This window comes from Cervus elaphus, chromosome 32, assembly GCF_910594005.1.
Source record: "Cervus elaphus chromosome 32, mCerEla1.1, whole genome shotgun sequence".
Taxonomy (NCBI): domain Eukaryota; kingdom Metazoa; phylum Chordata; class Mammalia; order Artiodactyla; family Cervidae; genus Cervus; species Cervus elaphus.
Window position 1 is genome coordinate 15,942,324 of NC_057846.1, and position 18,278 is coordinate 15,960,601.

At 40.1% G+C, this 18,278-nt stretch overlaps 1 protein-coding gene across 4 annotated transcripts in view; it reads left to right on the forward strand.

Annotated features, from left to right (window-relative positions):
- The first annotated feature begins 16,325 nt into the window (after positions 1 to 16,325).
- WDR17 (WD repeat domain 17) overlaps positions 16,326 to 18,278 on the forward strand; it is a 62,392-nt gene continuing 60,439 nt past the window's right edge. For 3 of the 4 annotated variants that reach the window (XR_006339302.1, XM_043893821.1, XM_043893822.1), the window contains exon 1: positions 16,326 to 16,462. The gene's annotated coding sequence lies outside the window, so the exon portion shown is untranslated. The remainder of the gene's footprint in view (positions 16,463 to 18,278) is intronic. The other variant, XM_043893823.1, reaches the window with a different exon arrangement.

Consider the following 18,278-nt stretch of genomic DNA (forward strand, 5'->3'; position numbering starts at 1 on the left):
GACCTGGAGACTTGCACACACCATCTAAATGCTCCAAGCACAGCCTGTCTTCCCATCACAGGAACTGTAGTTTCATTTCAAACTGCCTGGGTCTCTTAAACTACAGGCTCTGGGAGGGCAGGAACCAGGGTTCTTCTCAGCACTGTGTGCCCAGCATTAGGCATAGTGCTTGATGCATAGTAGGTGCTCAACATTTTAACAGAAATTTTACATACACACATACACACACGTACAATCTCTATCACAGACATACAAGATGTTTTGATTTGATGATCTCCCATCCTCCAGCTTTTGTATAGGAAAACACTGCTGCCCAGAAATCTTAAGTAATTTACTTTAATTCATGTTTTATTAGTGCTTTATAAGCACAAATCTCAGTCCACAAAATCCAATGCACAGAAAAAGTTTTATTTTCTAAAAGTTAATTTGGCAGCAACTTAAATTTAAATTCCCTTAGAATGGATGGCAGGCCACTTGACCTTGAGGGTCCCAAAGCGTCTCCCCACAAGAGTACTGCAGAACCCCTGGGGTCTTAGTGTGTTACTTTCAGAGCCTGGACTCGGTGTCTCACCGTCCCATTCTCCGTGAGTCCTGCCAGCCAGCCAGCCAGCCCTGCAGCAGCCATGCCCACGCTTGGCTGTGGTTTCTTTGGAGAAAGAGATCGCACTGGAGCTGAGTCCCACCTCACAGGACTGTCACCTCTTCTGAGCCTGGCCACCTCCTCCGGCACACGGCAACACCAGATCCTAACTGGAGTCTCCTCCACCCACTCCCAAGCTCCACCTGACAAAATCTGCTTTTGAATATTGGAAAAAGCCCTTTTTCTCTCCATATTTCTCTCCGAGGAATTCTTTCTTCTCACTCTCTTCTCTCAAGGCATTTAAACGTTGGGCTATAAAAGTCAAGAAGGGAACAGAACTGCAGACAATTTTAGCTTTCTACTTTTGTGAGTTGGAACCCTTCTGGTCCAGTGAACTCACAGGCGTTTTACACACAGAGAAATGAATTGTGTCACAACACTGAGAAAACCCAGGTGGAGCTCTGGCCTCCAGCGAGCTAGATCCAGGACTCAGTTATGTCATCAGGGCCTGGTTTTCCTCCAACCTGGGTCTCTACTCCTTGCTTGAATATATTCTCTGATGACTCTATGTTATTTCTGGTTACCGTCACCATTTTAACTTCAAGACCACTAAGGAAGAGAATGAGGTTCTCTATCTCAGAATGACCAAGAAAGCAAACTTTATTGCACTCGCCTGACTGATGAGATTACAATTTCACTCCTAACCTTAGTGGTCCATGTAATACGATGCACTCAATGACCTAAACCCAAGTCCCCTGCATTACACTTGAGCTAGATACAGGACTTCCCCCAAAGCATTTGGATTGAGAGTTGGCTGAATACTTTCCTGAGGGGAAAATGGATATGATTACTGAAAAATGGGAGAAATAAATCTGAGCAGGATTGAAAAATAATGTACCTTTCTTACAGATAGTTTCCAATATAAGCTGCCAACAACTCCTCACCTCCCTGCATGCACATGACATTAATTCCATGAAGACATGGAGCTCCCTTTCTGCTGAACCAGGCTGGCCTTGCCCAGTAGAATGTGACCTGCCCAATAAATGCAGCACTCTGCCGCTCTGGGGACTAGCCCTTCACAGGTCTGGAGACTTTGACATTTGCTGTCTTAGATCCTTGAGCTTCAGGGTAAGAAGTCCAGGATGTCTTGACAGAAAAAGGGGCCAGGTGAAATTAGGCAGCAAGTGGGGAGAGAAAGAGGCGACTCCACCCAGGGCTGGTACTAAGGCCCCAGACGCATGAAAGTGACATTCTTGGATCACCCCACACAACACAGGTATCAACTTAACGTAGTCAAACCAGTGACTCCAGCCAAACCCTCATGGAGAGGAGAACCACCCAGTCAATGAGATACAGTCAATCAAAGCTGTTTCAAACTACTGCATTTCGGGCCGATTGCTTACACATCAAAAGGGAACTGATGAACTGATACATCTTTACCTGCTACAGATAAATTACAGGGAGACAAGGAAGCACAGAACTGTCACTGGCTTGAAGGGGAAGGGGAGACTGGAAAGGACTTTACCGTTTATCAGCCTTCCCTACTTGGAAGCACTCTGGTCTCTGGCTCTGAATTCAGGGCTCTTCTCATTAGGATTCACCACCAAGCTTACAAGTGTTCCCTACTGTTCAGACAGGCATGTACTGTTGCTGAGCATGGATCAGTCTGGATGAAAAGGTGCCTAAGCAATTTAGACTCTGGCCAGAGAATAGACTGGAGAGCAGGCAGGAAGAAGAAATCATTAAAAAAAAAAATGACTCTAGTGGAAGAAACACTGTAAAAATGATTTGATCATTTGTACCAACAGCAGCAAACAGCTATTATCATAAGCTAGTTCATCTATTTCACAGCAAAAAACAGGATCAAAAGAAGCCTTGAGGCTATAGTGCCCTCTCATCATTACTTTTTAAGATTATTAAGATAATATGGCTAATGCAAATAATTACTTATTATAAGAAGGAAATGATCTATAAAGCCTGTGCTTTTTACCAAATGACCTCGGCAACTTCTACAGATCTCTTAGATAAAACTGGGAGAAGGAAACGGCAACCCACTCCAGTATTCTTGCCTGGAGAATTCCATGAGCAGAGGTGCCTGGCAGGCTACAGTCCATGGGGTCGCAAAGAGTCAGACACGATTGAGTGGCTGATGCTAGATAAAACTAGCAGTGGGGAAAAAAAATGAGAACGTACAAATCCACTAAGAAAATAATTAAACGATGAGAAGATAAAAACAATTATAGAATATTTTTTATTTCTGATTAAAACAGCACTATTATGGAACTAGAGAATCACCATTTGGCAACCCTTATAGTCATAACTGATTTCAAAAGAATCATTAGCAGATGCTAAAACTAAATCTGGTAGATAAAAAGTAAGTCTGATGAACAACAGGAATTTTATGTTCCTAACTCACAAATTATCTCGTGTAATATGCTTATTTATTACAATGAAAAATATAACTTTATGTGGGGAAAACAGGTAGACGCCACTGTAATGAAGTCATTAAAGTCAACAGCATTAGTAGGACAAATGACATCTTGAGCTTCCTGATACAATGGATGCACAGGAAACACCACACACTTCCACAATATTCTTGCCAAAAATGCAGAATGTACATCCAATCATGGACTGTGTCCCATTAAAGCAAGCAGAAGCACAGCCTACGAAATGACTGGCCTATATTCTCCAGAATTATCAAGGTTATGAAAACAAAGACAGACTGAGGAGCTTTCAGAGTAAAGCAGAGCAAGACAGAACAACAGGGGGGAACCTGACCCGGGATTTCTTCTCCTTTACATCCTTTATAGATATTATTGGGACAACTGGCAACATGTGAATAACGTCTGTAGTTTAGATCATAATACCAACATTAAGTTTCTATTTGATAATTCTACTTTGATTAAAAAGAGAATATCTTTGCTTTCAGGAAATATTTACTGAAAAATTTAAGAGTAAAAGAGCATCAAGTCTGATGCTTACTTTCAAAAAATATATATACAAGAGAGGGTGTGTGTGTGTATATATATAATATATTTGAGAAGGAAAAAGCAACACAGCAAAATAGAAGTAGCAAATGTTAACACGGGAATCTGGATAAAAGAAATCCTTTTCAATATTCTTGCAGCCCTCCTACAAGTCTGAAATTATGTCAAAATAAGAAGTGAAAAAGTGTAAAGCACTGCTTTTTATCATTTTCTCTCAAGCACTGCCAGCATTATGATCTTCTTAGAAATATGTTCAGTTAAAAGTTCAAAAATTTTTAACACAGTCCTATTTAATCAAAGAATATTAACAAGAAAAATAGTTCTTCTCTGATATTGAAGATGTATAGCATGGTTTACTCTGTTTGTATGGCCTTGTGTATAAGCACCAGGTAGCCTTAGCTAGACAATATCAAGAACATTAGTAATCTATATTTGGTATGCATATTTTAAAGGGCATAATATATATGCCTAATAATATTTTAGGCTGTTAGAAAGGTTTAAGATTGATTTAACATCAATAGAAAAGTGAGAGAAGAATCTCTCACTGCCTTGAAATTCTGGTTCAATTTAATAAAGCAAAAATAGCAGCAAAGTTGCATTCAGACACCTGTGAGTGACACATGCGGCTATTACCATCCTATTTCCACTTTGTGAAAATAGGTAACTAGGCCATTTACTTTTGAAAAGACAATCTACAGTGTGATTTCTTTTCATGACAACTCTTCTGTGCAAGGACTTATACATTGTGTATGGCTGCTCAGTGTTTCAGAGGACGGACTGTAGGCTAATGAAAAACTGACCATCCATTCAGTCATTTAAGACACATATGTTGTTCACCTACTGCTGCCTACAAGACATCCTGTTGAAGATGCTATAGGTATGGCAGTAATCAACATAGGCAAAGACCCTGCCTTATTCTAGGGGGCATGCAGTGATGGATGGATCAATAGACAGAAAGATGAGAGAGAGAGAGATGAATAGATTTCAGGTGTGGCGGATTGGTCTGAGGAGGACTAAAGTAGAAAGAGGATAGAAAGTATCAGGGAAAGAATTGATGTTTATCCTATGTAGTCAGGAAGGACTGTCTAATGAGGTAACGTTTAATCAGAGATCTGAAGGAAGCAAAGGAGAAACACACATAGAAATCTGGGAGAACTGTACGGAAAGGCAGAGGACACACCAAATGTGAAGGCTAGAACTTAGAGACTCAATTTTAAATTTACGATCTTGTTAGGCTCTCCCTGCTGATAACTAAGAAAAACACGGGGCCCAAGGGCATGATTTTCCCCGCTCTGCGATTCCAGCGCAGCCCCATAAAGCTGGTCTGCAGCGTCATTACAGAGCTCTTCCGCCATGTACTTAATGTCTGAGGAGAAACTTCATTTGAAGTGTATTTCATTCTGAATGGAAAAGAAAATAAAAGACCTTAAAAGAAAAACCCGCCTCTCATGTGATTGTGGCTGAGAGTGCATCCCCACCAGAGGTCAGCCTAACCACGCGAACGCACTGTGGGACTTGACACAAGCTCCATTTTCATGAAATTGTGACTTAAATCTCTCCTTTCTTTCTTGTTTTGCAAAAGCATAATTGAAATGCTAAGCCTTTGCACCCGCTGTGTTGTCTTTGTTGCCATAGCTGGCTCTTGGTGATAAATTCTGCTGCCATCTAGGTTTGCCTGGGACTCCAGGGGGTTCTCAGGGAAACCGGACCTGTGGCTTTCAGTGCTGGAACCGGGGAGGTCCTGGGCAAACCGGGAGGAGGTGGTCCTCCACCGTGTGTGTGTGTGTGTGTGTGTGTGTGTGTGTGTGTGTGTGTGTGTGTGTGTGTGCAAACAGGGAGGAAGTGGTCCTCCACCGTGTGTGTGTGTGTGTGTGTGTGTGTATGTGTGTGTACACGTGCGCACGTTAGTTGCTCTATGCGACCCTGTGGACTGTAGCCCACCAGGCTTCTCTGTCCATGGAATTTTCCACCCAAGAATACTGGCGTGGATAGCCATTCTCTTCGCCACGGGATCTTCCCGACCCAGGGATCGAACCCAGGTCTCCTGCATTGCAGGCAGATTCTCTATGGTCTGGGCCACCAGGGAAGCCTCACTATGGTCACTCCTAAACATTTGTGTTAAGCAAAACTTCTTTTTTTTTTTTTTAAATTTTGAAGCAGCTTAGCAACACAAAGTTCTGATTAGAAGGTCTAGGAAGTTGAATTTTAAATAAACTTCTTGGTAGTTTTGCTACAAGTAGACTTTGCTTTAAGAAGCACTGATTTTAAGATTTTGTATTTAAGTTCTCTGAAAAGGAGGGTATGTGATGTTAGCTCAAGAACATAAACACACACTGATTGAGCAGAACAGTATATTAGAATGACTTCATTTTATCTCCCCCTTAAAAAATTACTTTTACTTGGCAATAACAAATAACTAATCCTCTATTAAATTGATTTACATATAAAGGTATTTTGTCCTCCCATTTGAAAAAAAAAATAGTACTTCAGAACTGATATTATCTCACCTATAACCATAATAGTGAAATAATGTTTAGCCAGAAATAATGTTTCAACAGCTATCCAGACACCTCCTCCCCCAGTCAAGTTGATCCAGACAATGAAGTATCACATGTATCACATAAATCTGGTACACTAACTGGTTATCCTGGACCCTTCAGAAATCTAGTCTTAACACTGATGCCCCAAAGATGCATGTTGTCCAAAGCCAAACACGCTGGAGCACAAGGCTGTAGGTGAATGTGATGGGCTGAGAGGCCTGATTGCTGATGGGTCACCTGGAAAGATGCTGACCTCTCTGACCAGAAGCAGGACTAGAGAGGAAGACCTTGTGCTGGAAGCTAAAGTCTTCAACAAACCAGGGAACAGAGAGGAAGACAGATGTATAAAAGCTAGACAGACATATAAATGGAGGGCAAAGTCTTCAAAAAAAATGCAAGCACTTTTATTCACATCACTGTCTCCTCTGAGCAAAAAAGAACTCCAGAAGGTCAAGGATCCCAATATACTAGTCTTTCCTTTACAATAACTAAGATTCTAAGGATTGGGGTCGGGACAGGAAAGCAAGGAGAAAACGAGGACTCCCAGAGGTGAGTCAGCAAGGATGCTAGGCATGTGCTCATATGAACCCTGGAGCAGAGTCAGTGGAGAATTTTTAGTCCTTTTAGTTATATGAAATAAATTAGATCTGCATTTTTTTTTAATCGCGGAGATAGAATTGAAGTGTTTTATGGTTCCTATTATTCTTAGATGCCCTTTCACTTCATTAAAACATTTACGAAATAATACAATTTTTGACATGACAGTCATGATGAACATGGAAACCCAATGTCAAAGGAGCAGCATTTACTAATAAGTCTCAGGCAGTGAAAAGGTTTGGAATATCTTATTTATGTTGCTGCACTTGCTTGTTCACCAACAATAATTGTGTTTCTTTTCATGTTTCACTGCTCTGTGAACTGAGCTTTTTCTGTTGTTGTTAAAGCACAGAAGAGGGATGGAGGAGTTACAGGCTCAGGGCTTACAGAAATGTATTCACGGGTGAAATTGTAAATTTCCAGTAAACATACATATCTTTCAATCCAGAGAGTGGATTTTCAGGGCTGAATAAGCAACAAAGTTGTATCTGATTGTTGCTTCGAGTGAAACTTAACGAGTGAGCAAACAGGACCAGGAGAAGAGACTAGGAATGGAGCCTGGCCGGAGGGAACTTGCATTGCCTCCCAGACAGGAGAGGGATCAACTGCCTCGCTGTCTAAGGGTACAGTAGTGCCACCTAGTGGCGACTCAAAATTGTCACTTAGACATTATTAGAAAAATTAGCATTGCCCTGTTAAAACAGTCTATACGCTCTTCCAGATAATGTCAGAAACTCCGTACCTTAACCAAAGAAAAAATCACCAGGATTTTTCACTATTCAGAGGTTAACACTTGTCCCATTATAATCATAACACACTCCATCTGTTACTGCCACAAAAATAATCTCAGCTATGAACAACGGTAAATATGACAATAAAGATTTGGGAAAAACATTGGCAAGTAGATAGACTAAGATGATCTTTTGAAGCCTTGAAAGCTATTAGATAATCCTAGTTTACAATTGTGCCAATGCGTATGCTATTTTAAGCTAAGCCTTAAATACTACTTCATTTCTACTCATTCCTTGAGATTATCTTTTTTCCCCTGTGAAGCTGCACGTGGTGTTTGTTAGGAATCAGTCATGTTGATTAAATTTAAAGTCTACAGCTCTTCACCTCAATGAGTACACTATGGAGCCAAAGCTAGATCCCCAAATATCACCTGCACAGCTGTTGAAAGGCCAGTGGAAATTCACGCACCGAGTATCACGCACCCTTCTGACGGCCCAGTTTGAATCCTACTCATCATTTTGAGCTGCTTTACTCTTCTCTTTTAAATTGCAGGTAACAGATAATGTAAACACTGTTCCGTCTGATAAAGTTTCAATTAACTTGCTCCTCTTTCCCCACAAAGACAATTTTTGCTTGCATTTGAAATTCATTTCAATATTCCTTTACACATCATATGCATTTGTGAAGTTTTGAAATTTTTTTGAACTGGTTATAACATCTACCTGGTTCCTTCCTATACAGGTAAAATGCCTGTAACTGGTGAAATGGCATGTGATTGAACCACATACTTTTCAAAATTTAATTGTGTTTTCATGAACGAGAGGGAAAAATCCATTTGTATACCAAAAGAAATGATACTAAAATGCTCAGGCGATTAAAGCATTTGAGAATACTTACAAATTAATCCCTAAGGATCTTGCCTCATGATCACTCTCTAAGTTTCAACATGAAAATAAAGCGTTATGCAACACAAAGTCTTGAAAAGCTAATTATAAGCATCTCCTTAAGAATTAATTTATCAACCATAAATTAAAAATTCTGAACATTCATTTCACAGAACAATTTAAGTAAGTGGCAAATATTAGATGTCCACTAACCTGCTTAATCAAACCCTGGGAGATGGTGACGGACGGGGAAGCCTGGGATGCTGCGGTCCATGGGGTCTCAAAGAGTCGAACACAGCTTGGTGACTGGACAACAACAACAAGAAGAAACGCGCTTAATAGACATGTAAGACTGACTTGCTAATTTACTGAATTACTTTGGCCACACTTTCCTTTTGAGAAAAAAATTTTTTCCGTATAACTCCTCCAGAACAGAACTTGGATCCATTGCTTTCTTACTCCTCTTTCACCCCTAAAAAGCCCCAAACTATAATACAGTTGTGGAGCCAGAGTGACACAGAGCAGGGGTCCCAAACATCTCGGTCACGGACCAGGACCTCCTGTTAAATCAGTGGCAGCATTAGATTAGAAATAAAGTATACAGTTCATATAATGCACTTGAATCAACCTGAAACCATTCCCTTCACCCCAAGTCTGTGGAAAAATTGTCTTTCTCAAAATCAGACCCTGGCGCCAAAAATGTTCATAGGGACAAAGGAGTATAGAAAAACAACATGCCAAAAAAAAAAAGGACATACTTATTATTAAACTGTTTTGCTCCTTATTTTAGGCCATAAAATCAATCAATTTATAAATCTGGCATCTGGAAAAACACAATGCAACATATATTGTGTTCATATTTCATAAAATATATATTTAAGATTTTTCTTTTTCTTTCTTTCAGCAAGATCGCTATGATTAGAAACACAGTGACTCAGAAGTCGTCCTGTCAGGTTTAATTTTATGACTGCTCTCAGAAAACATGGCCAAAGGAAATTTGGCCATGCGCTGAACAAGGTTTTTAAATGCTAGATTTTAACTTCTTGCTGATGATCTTAAGCATTTTAAAAACAAGTGAGAAATGACTATCCTCTTCAACCTGGTGTCACTAAAATACTAAAATTGTGGATTAAAGATAAATTGTTGGCAGTCATCCCTAGGACAAAACGCTTTGTCTTAGGGGCCCAAAGTCTCCCGAGATGTTTTCAGCAAATTGCTTCATGCGGGACTCTCATTCATAGCAACAACATCTTGTCTTGTTTTCACAGCAAAACAGTCCAAGGCATGTGTTCCATAGCTAAAAGGCTGCATCTTGCTTTAGTTTCACTCAGCGTAGCCTGTTGCGCTGTCTCAGTCTATCGTATACACTTCTTCAAGGCTCTTTAAAAAGCTTGGATAACTTGTATTTCAATACATAGGCAGTTTTATATACGTATAAAAACACATTTATATGTATATAAAAACATATTTATATGTATATAAAACACATATACAGGAATAGAATGCCCATATTAGAGAATTTTAGAATTAGTGTGTTATAACATGTATCTCAGGCTTCCCAGGTGGTAAAGAACCTGTCTGCCAATGCAAGAGGCATAAGAGACGCAGGGTCAATCCCTGGGTCAGGAAGAACCCCTGGAGGAGGGCAACCCACTTCAGTATTCTTGACTGGAGAATCCCCATGGACAGAGGAGACTGGGGGCTACAGTCCATAGGGTCACAAATAGTAGGATATGACTAAAGCAACTTAGCACGCATGCAGGTACAATACCTATCTCAGATAAAATTTGTCTGTATCTTACACCAAAAAATGTTTCCCTTTGGAATATAATAAGTTGAAAACATATTATTATTTAAGAGGACCAGGGTAAAATTAAGGGTATAAACTCAGGTGGCTGTCCAAATAACAAGAATAATTTTGCCTATGTTGCTATTGTGCTTAGTCGTTCAGTCATGTCCGACTCTTTGAGACCCCATGGACTACAGCCTGTCAGGCTCCTCTGTCCATGGGATTCTCCAGGCAAGAATACTGAAGTGGGTTGCCATGCCCTCCTCCAGAGGATCTTCCCAACCCAGGGATCAAACCCAGGTCTCCTGCATTGCAGCCGGATTCTTTACTGACTAAGCCACCAGGGAAGCCCCAATATTCATTGCAAATATACATTCAAATAGAATCTTCCATTTAAAATAAAAAATGTATTCACATAATTTTCTTTCTCTCTAGCTGGAGACAATTAGTCACGTGCCAAAGTTAAACAATTACTATTGAGAGAAACGCTGGGCTGGAGGAAGCACAAGCTGGAATCAAGATTGCCGGGAGAAATATCAATAACCTCAGATACGCAGATGACACCACCCTTATGGCAGAAAGTGAGGAAGAACTAAAGAGCCTCTTGATGAAAGTGAAAGAGGAGAGTGAAAAAGTTGGCTTAAAGCTCAACATTCAGAAAACTAAGATCATGGCATCTGGCCCCATCACCTCAGGGGAAATAGATGGGGAGACAGTGGAAACAGTGTAAGACTTTATTTTTTCGGGCTCCAAAATCACTGCAGATGGTGACTGCAGCCATGAAATTAAAAGATGCTTACTCCTTGGAAGGAAAGTTATGACCAACCTAGATAGCATATTAAAAAGGAGAAATATTACTTTGCCAACAAAGGTCTGTCTAGTCAAGGCTATGGTTTTTCCAGTGGTCATGTATGGATGTAACAGTTGGACTGTGAAGAAAGCTGAAGGCCGAAAAATTGATGCTTTTGAACTGTGGTGCTGGAGAAGACTCTTGAAAGTCCCTTGGACTGCAAGAAGATCCAACCAGTCCATCCCGAAGGAGATCAGTCCTGGGTGTTCATTGGAAGGACTGATGTTGAAGCTGAAACTCCAATACTTTGGCCACCTCATGCGAAGAGTTGACTCTTTGGAAAAGACCCTGATGCTGGGAGGGATTGGGGGCAGGAGGAGAAGGGGACGACAGAGGATGCGATGGCTGGATGGCATCACTGACTCGATGGGCATAAGTTTGAGTAGACTTTGGGGGTTTGTGATAGACAGGGAGGCCTGGCGTGCTGCAATTCATGGGGTCGCAAAGAGTCGGACACGACTGAGCAACTGAACTGAACTAACTGACTGACTGAGAGAAAATTGACATACTATAAAAGTGTGGTTTTGGCAAGACACAGTAGTGGTGGATTCTGAGCACAGTACCTGGGGTCATCTGTCCTTGGTGTTTCCCAAAGCTGGAGATAAGTGGCACATTTTCAAGTCTATGATAGATAAATAGAAAGACAAATCAATGGGTATGTAGACTGATGGCTTTAGAAACACCGAGAATCATAATGCACACTGTGTCACACTTTTAGACACATTTAAGAACTTTTTTAGGGCTTTCCTGGTGGCTCAGTTGGTAAAGAATCCGCTTGCAATGCAGGAGACCTGGGTTTGATTCCTGGGTCAGGAAGGTCCCCTGGAGAAGGAAATGGCTACCCACTCCAGTATTCTTGCCTGGAGAATCCCATGGACAGAGGAGCCTGGCGGGACACAGTCCACGGGGTCGCCAAGAGTTGGACACGGCTTAGGGACTAAACACCACCAAGTACTTTTTAGTGACGTGCTAATGAATATTTAACAACAAGTTCTCTGAATAAAACAATGTGTACATATACAGGTACACAAGTTAATTACAGATTTTTCTGAGATAAAGGGTGTGTTGCGTGCAATTTACACATAATAATACAATATTTTTATTTTACATTCCATGTAGCTAATTGATTTTCACGTAATTCTTTCATAATGTTTGCCAAACTCTTATATTTGTAGCTAAATCACAGTTGCAATAGGCAAATAAACATAGTGCTTTAGTACTGATTGATATTTTCCTGTTATTGAGTCAAGAGCAAAACAAAGAAGACTTTTTGTCATTGACTTTACCAAGTTCTTTGCAGTATTGGATAATAGTTTTTGAATTTTAGAAGGAGAATACCTCAATTTTTTGTGCTATTCTATTGTGATAATGACAGACACATTCCAGTTTACAGTTGAATTGCATTATTAATATTATCGCCATCATTTCCTGAAGTTCATACCAGAGATTGACAAATAACCTGTAGGTCAAATATAGCTTGTTTTTATAAATAAGTTTATGGGGGACATGGCCACACCTATTTATTTAAGTCTTATCTGATTGCTTTCAACACAATTGAGTAGTTGAGATGGAGGCTGCATGGTTCTCAAAGCCTAAAATATCTACCATATGGCTCTTTTCAGAAACAATTTTTTGACTCTGGAAATAAACCAACACTTACCAAGAGGACATTCTGTGACAATGAAGAAAATGATGAAGATGTCCTTTATATGTGCTGTTTAATACAGAAGTCACTTAACTACACTGGCTATTTTATTTATTTATTTGTAATTGACAGATAATTGCTTTAAAGTATTGCAATGGTTTCTAGCAAACATCACTGCCTACTGAGCACTTGAAATGGGCCTACTGCAACTGAGGGACAATACTTTTCATTCTTTTTTAACTAATTAAAAAGTCCACATGTTGCTAGTGGCTACTTTAGTAGACAGTCAACAGAACTATGAATCCTGCCCTGATTTGCAGCATTTGCTGATTTGGGAGTTGTAAACACACTGATTTTGGCCAATTTCAAGTACAATATCCCATCATGGAATGATGTACTGGGAAGAAATATTATATAGTATTATAATATTATATATTATATATATTACATAGTATTTCCCATGCAGGCATAGATGTATATAGACATAATAGACATAAATAACCTCAATAGATTAGACACAGATAAAATAATAAAAATAATTAGAAAGTGATGAGTTTTGAGTACTTGTTTTTAGTAACAATTCAAAATTATAAATTTATATCATTTAATTTTAATAAGAGCTGTGTACAACAATGGGTTTCTAAAACCCTGAAAACCGTGACAACTGTCTGTCTCAAGCCAGTGCCATCTGGCTTCAGTCAGTGTTTTTACACACAGGAAGCTTCTAAGTAGTTCATTCTCTACAGTTTGATCAGTTTTTTTTTGTCATGTTTATGTCTATTTTCTTACTATTTTTTACACTAAAAATAGTACGAGAAGGCTTTTCACTTAGGTGAAACTAAAGCCCTTTAATATAAATTTTCCTAAAATTTAAGTTAAGGAATTTCTTCACATTAATTTAGAATATTCACTAAAAATGCACTTGCCACATTAAATGGCCTTGAAAACCTTTCCAAAGCCAATACTCTCATAGAACATGTTTAGCCATGAAGACATACTGGCTGGAATCAATAGATTCCCTAAATTACTCTGCTAGTTAAGACCCAATGACTGCCCTGAAACTGTCAGTCAGTCTGAATGACTGACAGCTCTTTGGATTGTGAGAAGAGAGCATTGCATTAAATATTTGTTGAATAAAAGAATGAAAACCACGGTAAAAAGATGTTTTCCTTAGAAATTAGGTTATACTATTTCTTTGAGTTCTGGATCTAATTATACCTATGACTGTTTAAACCTCTCTTTCAAGACTTACAAACAAAATCATAGGAAAGGGAGAAGAGTACTAAATAGGGTGTCTGGGATCATGATATCAGTTCTGCTACTATTAATAATATAGCTGTAGGATCTTGACAAATTCTAGTATTTTCCAGGCCCCATGACCTTCATCTCTAAATTCTGAGTGCACAACCAGATAATTTCTCATGTCCCTTTTGGTTTCCGATTTTTAACTGGAGAGCTGAAACAATTATGAACAAATTATTTAGATGTAAAATATATTTTTATTCAACCAATGGACCAAGCTAGTCATTGTGTCTTTTTTGACAACTTTTTCTCTTTGTGCTTATTGTTGACACTGTAGCAAGCAAATATCTGTCATAAATGAAAATGACAGTCTGTTTTCCCAGAAATGTTTCTTTCCATCTCCCCTCTTTAGCATTCTTATTTTCATGGTCTTAATTCAGGCCATCTGTATCTTTTCCCTAATTCATCATGCTTTTCATTTCTCTGCACCCTTCAGTTCAGTTCAGTTCAGTCGCTCAGTCGTGTCCGACTCTTTGCGACCCCATGAATTGCAGCACGCCAGGCCTCCCTGTCCATCACCAACTCCCAGAGTTTACTCAAACTCATGTCCATTGAGTCGGTGATGCCATCCAGCCATCTCATCCTCTGTTGTCCCCTTCTCCTCCTGCCCCCAATCCCTCCCAGCATCAGGGTCTATTCCAATGAGTCAACTCTTTGCATGAGGTGGCCAAAGTTACTACCCTCATTTCGAAGGTAATTTTTCTCAAGGAAAAGCTCTGGTTTTAGAGGTTAAGGTCTAACCTAATTTGGGTGTTCAATGTCTTTTCAATGTAGTTTTCCAATTTTCTCAGTTTAATCTTTTACCAATTTCTCTCTCCCCTCCTATCTTTACATATCTACCTTCACCTCCTCCAGAGAATGCAAACAAGCCAAAATTAGTTACATCAGTCAGGCTTTTACCCATTTTGATTTTGGCCACGCTGTTCCTGCTGCACAGTATGTTCAGTCATTTTTTTCCAACAGGTAAAGTCTATTTGGTTCTTAAATTCCTGTCCAAAATATCACTTATTGAAAGTTTCTCTGAAAAACAATGAAAAAAAACTTTCTCCTTCCCTCATCTGAAATTATCTCACAGAACTTTTACATAACCCCATTTTAGGACTTAACACATCAAATATACTTAGGCATTGTCCTCTATTTTCTCTGGTAGAGTATGTGCTTATTTATTTGTTTATCCATCCATTGAGCCAACATTTATTGAAGATCTGCAATTTGTTAGAATGAAGGGAACAGACCGGTAAGAACTGATTCTAGCTTTTGAAAAGCTTGTCTATGTGGAGAGGTAACTTTTAAGCCAATTTTAATTTGTAAAATAGAATGTTAAGTGCCGTGGTAGGTAACAGACTACGCAGAATACTTTGGAAGAAAAAAGTCTATGGCATAAGAGGGTCAGGATTAAGTCTAGGGAATGAATGTCCCTGGTTGCTTGGTTGGAGTAAACCATTAATTTATTAACTATTCAGAGTCTGACATATAGTGAAAACTCAATGTGTTATTAAACACACTTCATTCCGAGTATCTGAAGGCTTATTTTCTCCTGTGTGTTTGATAAAGGACATTAGCAATGAAGAGATTTCAGAGATATTAAGAAGGAAATGTAAATGACAGTACCATTTCCATTCAACCAGATTGCACCAGGAAAATGTTAAATGGCAACCCACTGCAGTATTCTTGCCTGGAAAATCCCACAGACTGAGGATCCTGGTAGGCTACAGTCCATGGAGTCGCAAAGAGTCGGACACGACTGAGCGACTTCACTTCCCTTCAAATTAATTACACACAAACCCACTAAGAGTGACAAATACCTTTCATAGGGGTCCTGCACAGAGCTTCTTGAGCCTAATCAGACAATAACGAAGTGCCAAAGAGACAGTATTCTGTATTCACATTCCGGGTGATGGATTCAACTCACAGCCTCTGAAGGAGGCTCAGCTCAAGGAAGCCCAGGCTCTTCAAGGAGGTGAGGTGACTTATTCATGGCATATTTGACTCATTTTCCTAGAAGGTGAAGGCTCCATATGTATTATGAGAAGACTGTGTGTGTTAGGAGAAGGCAATGGTAACCCACTCCCGTACCCTTGCCTGGAAAACCCCATGGACGGAGGAGCCTGGTGGGCTGCCGTCCATGGGGGTCGCACAGAGTCGGACGCGACCGAACCGACTTAGCAGCAGCAACAGCTATGTGTGTTAGGGGGTGAGAACGCCGGTGGCTCACTGCTTCTTCCCCCACTTTCAGCCTCACCACAAACTCCAGGAATCCGGTCTTCAGAGCCGACTCTGGGTTGCCAGGTAACCACCTCCAGGAGCCTGGTCTCCGGGAGGCAGCAGCCCCCACCGCGCTCCCGGCCCTCCAATCAGCGGCCGGCGTGCGGGTCACGTGGGGTCCGGCCCGCGGCGCCCGCCTCCCCGGCCCTCGGAGCCCGCCCCGCCCCAGAGCCCGCGGCTCCCAAGAGGAGGGCGCGGCGGGGCGGGTCCGGGCGCCGCGCTCGCGCAGCCGCCGCGCCGGCCTCGGCACCTTGCACCGTCCGCCGCCTCCGTGGTCGCCGCCTCCGCCAGGTAAGCAGCGGCAGGCCGCCGGGCGAGGGGCCCGGGAGGGCGCGGGCTGCAGGGGAGCAGCCGTCGGACAGCGTGGCGTCGCGGGAGGGGCGCGGGGCCGTGCGCGCGTTCTGCAGGGCTTCGCGCGCGTTGATGCCCCGGGAGTCGGCACCGCTCACCAGGTGTGAGTCTCTTGAACAGCCCCTGCCAAGGCTGCTCGTCTTGATTTCATGTTTTAAGGTGGTTCGATCTGTGTGCATCTAGCTCTAGATTTGAACTCTCATGGCTGTGTCCGCGGGCACTTGTGTAAGCTCCCCTTTGAGGATGTCTTCATATACAGTTTGTACCAAGAAGTCTTTGAGTCGGAAGGAAATGTGTTTTAGAAAAATAGCATTGAATGTCAGAGGCATAGGATGTCTGAAGTAAATCATAAAATATAATCTTTCCTGTTTTTCAGAAATTAACAAATTTCTGAAATTTTTTTACTGTATTAAAAATGTAGTTTATATATATATAAACTGACTTTTTCTTTACTATATTAATTAAAAGCATTTGATTTGAATGAAATTTAGTGATAACTTGGGTCATGTATCAAAAATTAATCACACTTGTTTTGTAACTTTCATATAAACACATATGTATATATATTTATTTATTTAAAAGTCTCCAACAGTGATTTAAAGAGAGAGATTACATTTCTAAGTCTGTCAATGTCTGAGTCTTTCAGAAGTACCCTTCAGAAAAACTCATCATTCTTTTAAAATAATTATTGATGTACTTAAAACTTTTGTTATCCACTAGTTACATAATAATTTTATATATCAGAAAGACAGATTAGTTTAGAAAATGATGTTTTTAAATTTCTCTGCTCTCAGTAGATGGACTACCAGGGCTAAAGTGTTTTTGTTGTTTTCTGTACTCTACCTTGAAACCCTTAACCTGGATAAGGATGAGCCACAGCAGTTTTTATATTACTCAGAAAAGAGTAGGAACAATTTTATTTATTTATTTTTGTTTGTTTCTTTTGCCCAAATAGATACTAGAAGTCCAACATGAGTGATGAGATTGTCACTATTAGTAAAATATGTGGAAATTCTCAAGACTACCTGATTTTACTTGCCTAAATGCTATAGTGAAGACTAAAATGAAATTTAGTTTCAAAAGATTCACATTTTTTTCCTGCATTCCAGAATTTATTTGAAGTCAGACCTAATAAACAAGAAAGGTAACAGTTTACCAGATTGCTGAATAATATGTTTACCCAGCCATTCATGGCAATGATGTGTATACAGACATTGCTACTACTTTATGCAGTTGCTGAATTATCTCTGCTTCTAGTTTGTACATCTATTCCATTTAGCTTTTAAAATGAAGTCATGTATGTTGTTTCTAGTGTTTCTTCAGGAACAGAGATCTTACTGAGATTATTTTAATCCATGGAAAATCATATTAGGAGATCGAGAGGGATTTCTTAATAACTTACTAACTGAAACGTATATTAGACTAAGTGGCTGGCATTTTTCAACATCCAAGACCATGTAATGTTCTATGACAGTCACATGAAGGTTATTCTCTCATTGTTGATGAGACTATTCCTTGGAGATTTATGAGCAAGAAGTTAGATATGGTTACCTGGAGAGAATCTGAGAAATTCCCCCGAAGAATTTACTCTGCAGAGAAAAAAAACCCTAAAGGAAAACCTTTCTCTTCCTTGAGGTTACTTAAATGTTCAAGAAGAACTTGTAACTTCAGTTATAAAAATTGGTAGAAAAATACAATGATCAACTTTGGTCAGTGCCATTGTATAGTGAAAGAAAAAAAAAATCCCTTCATGATT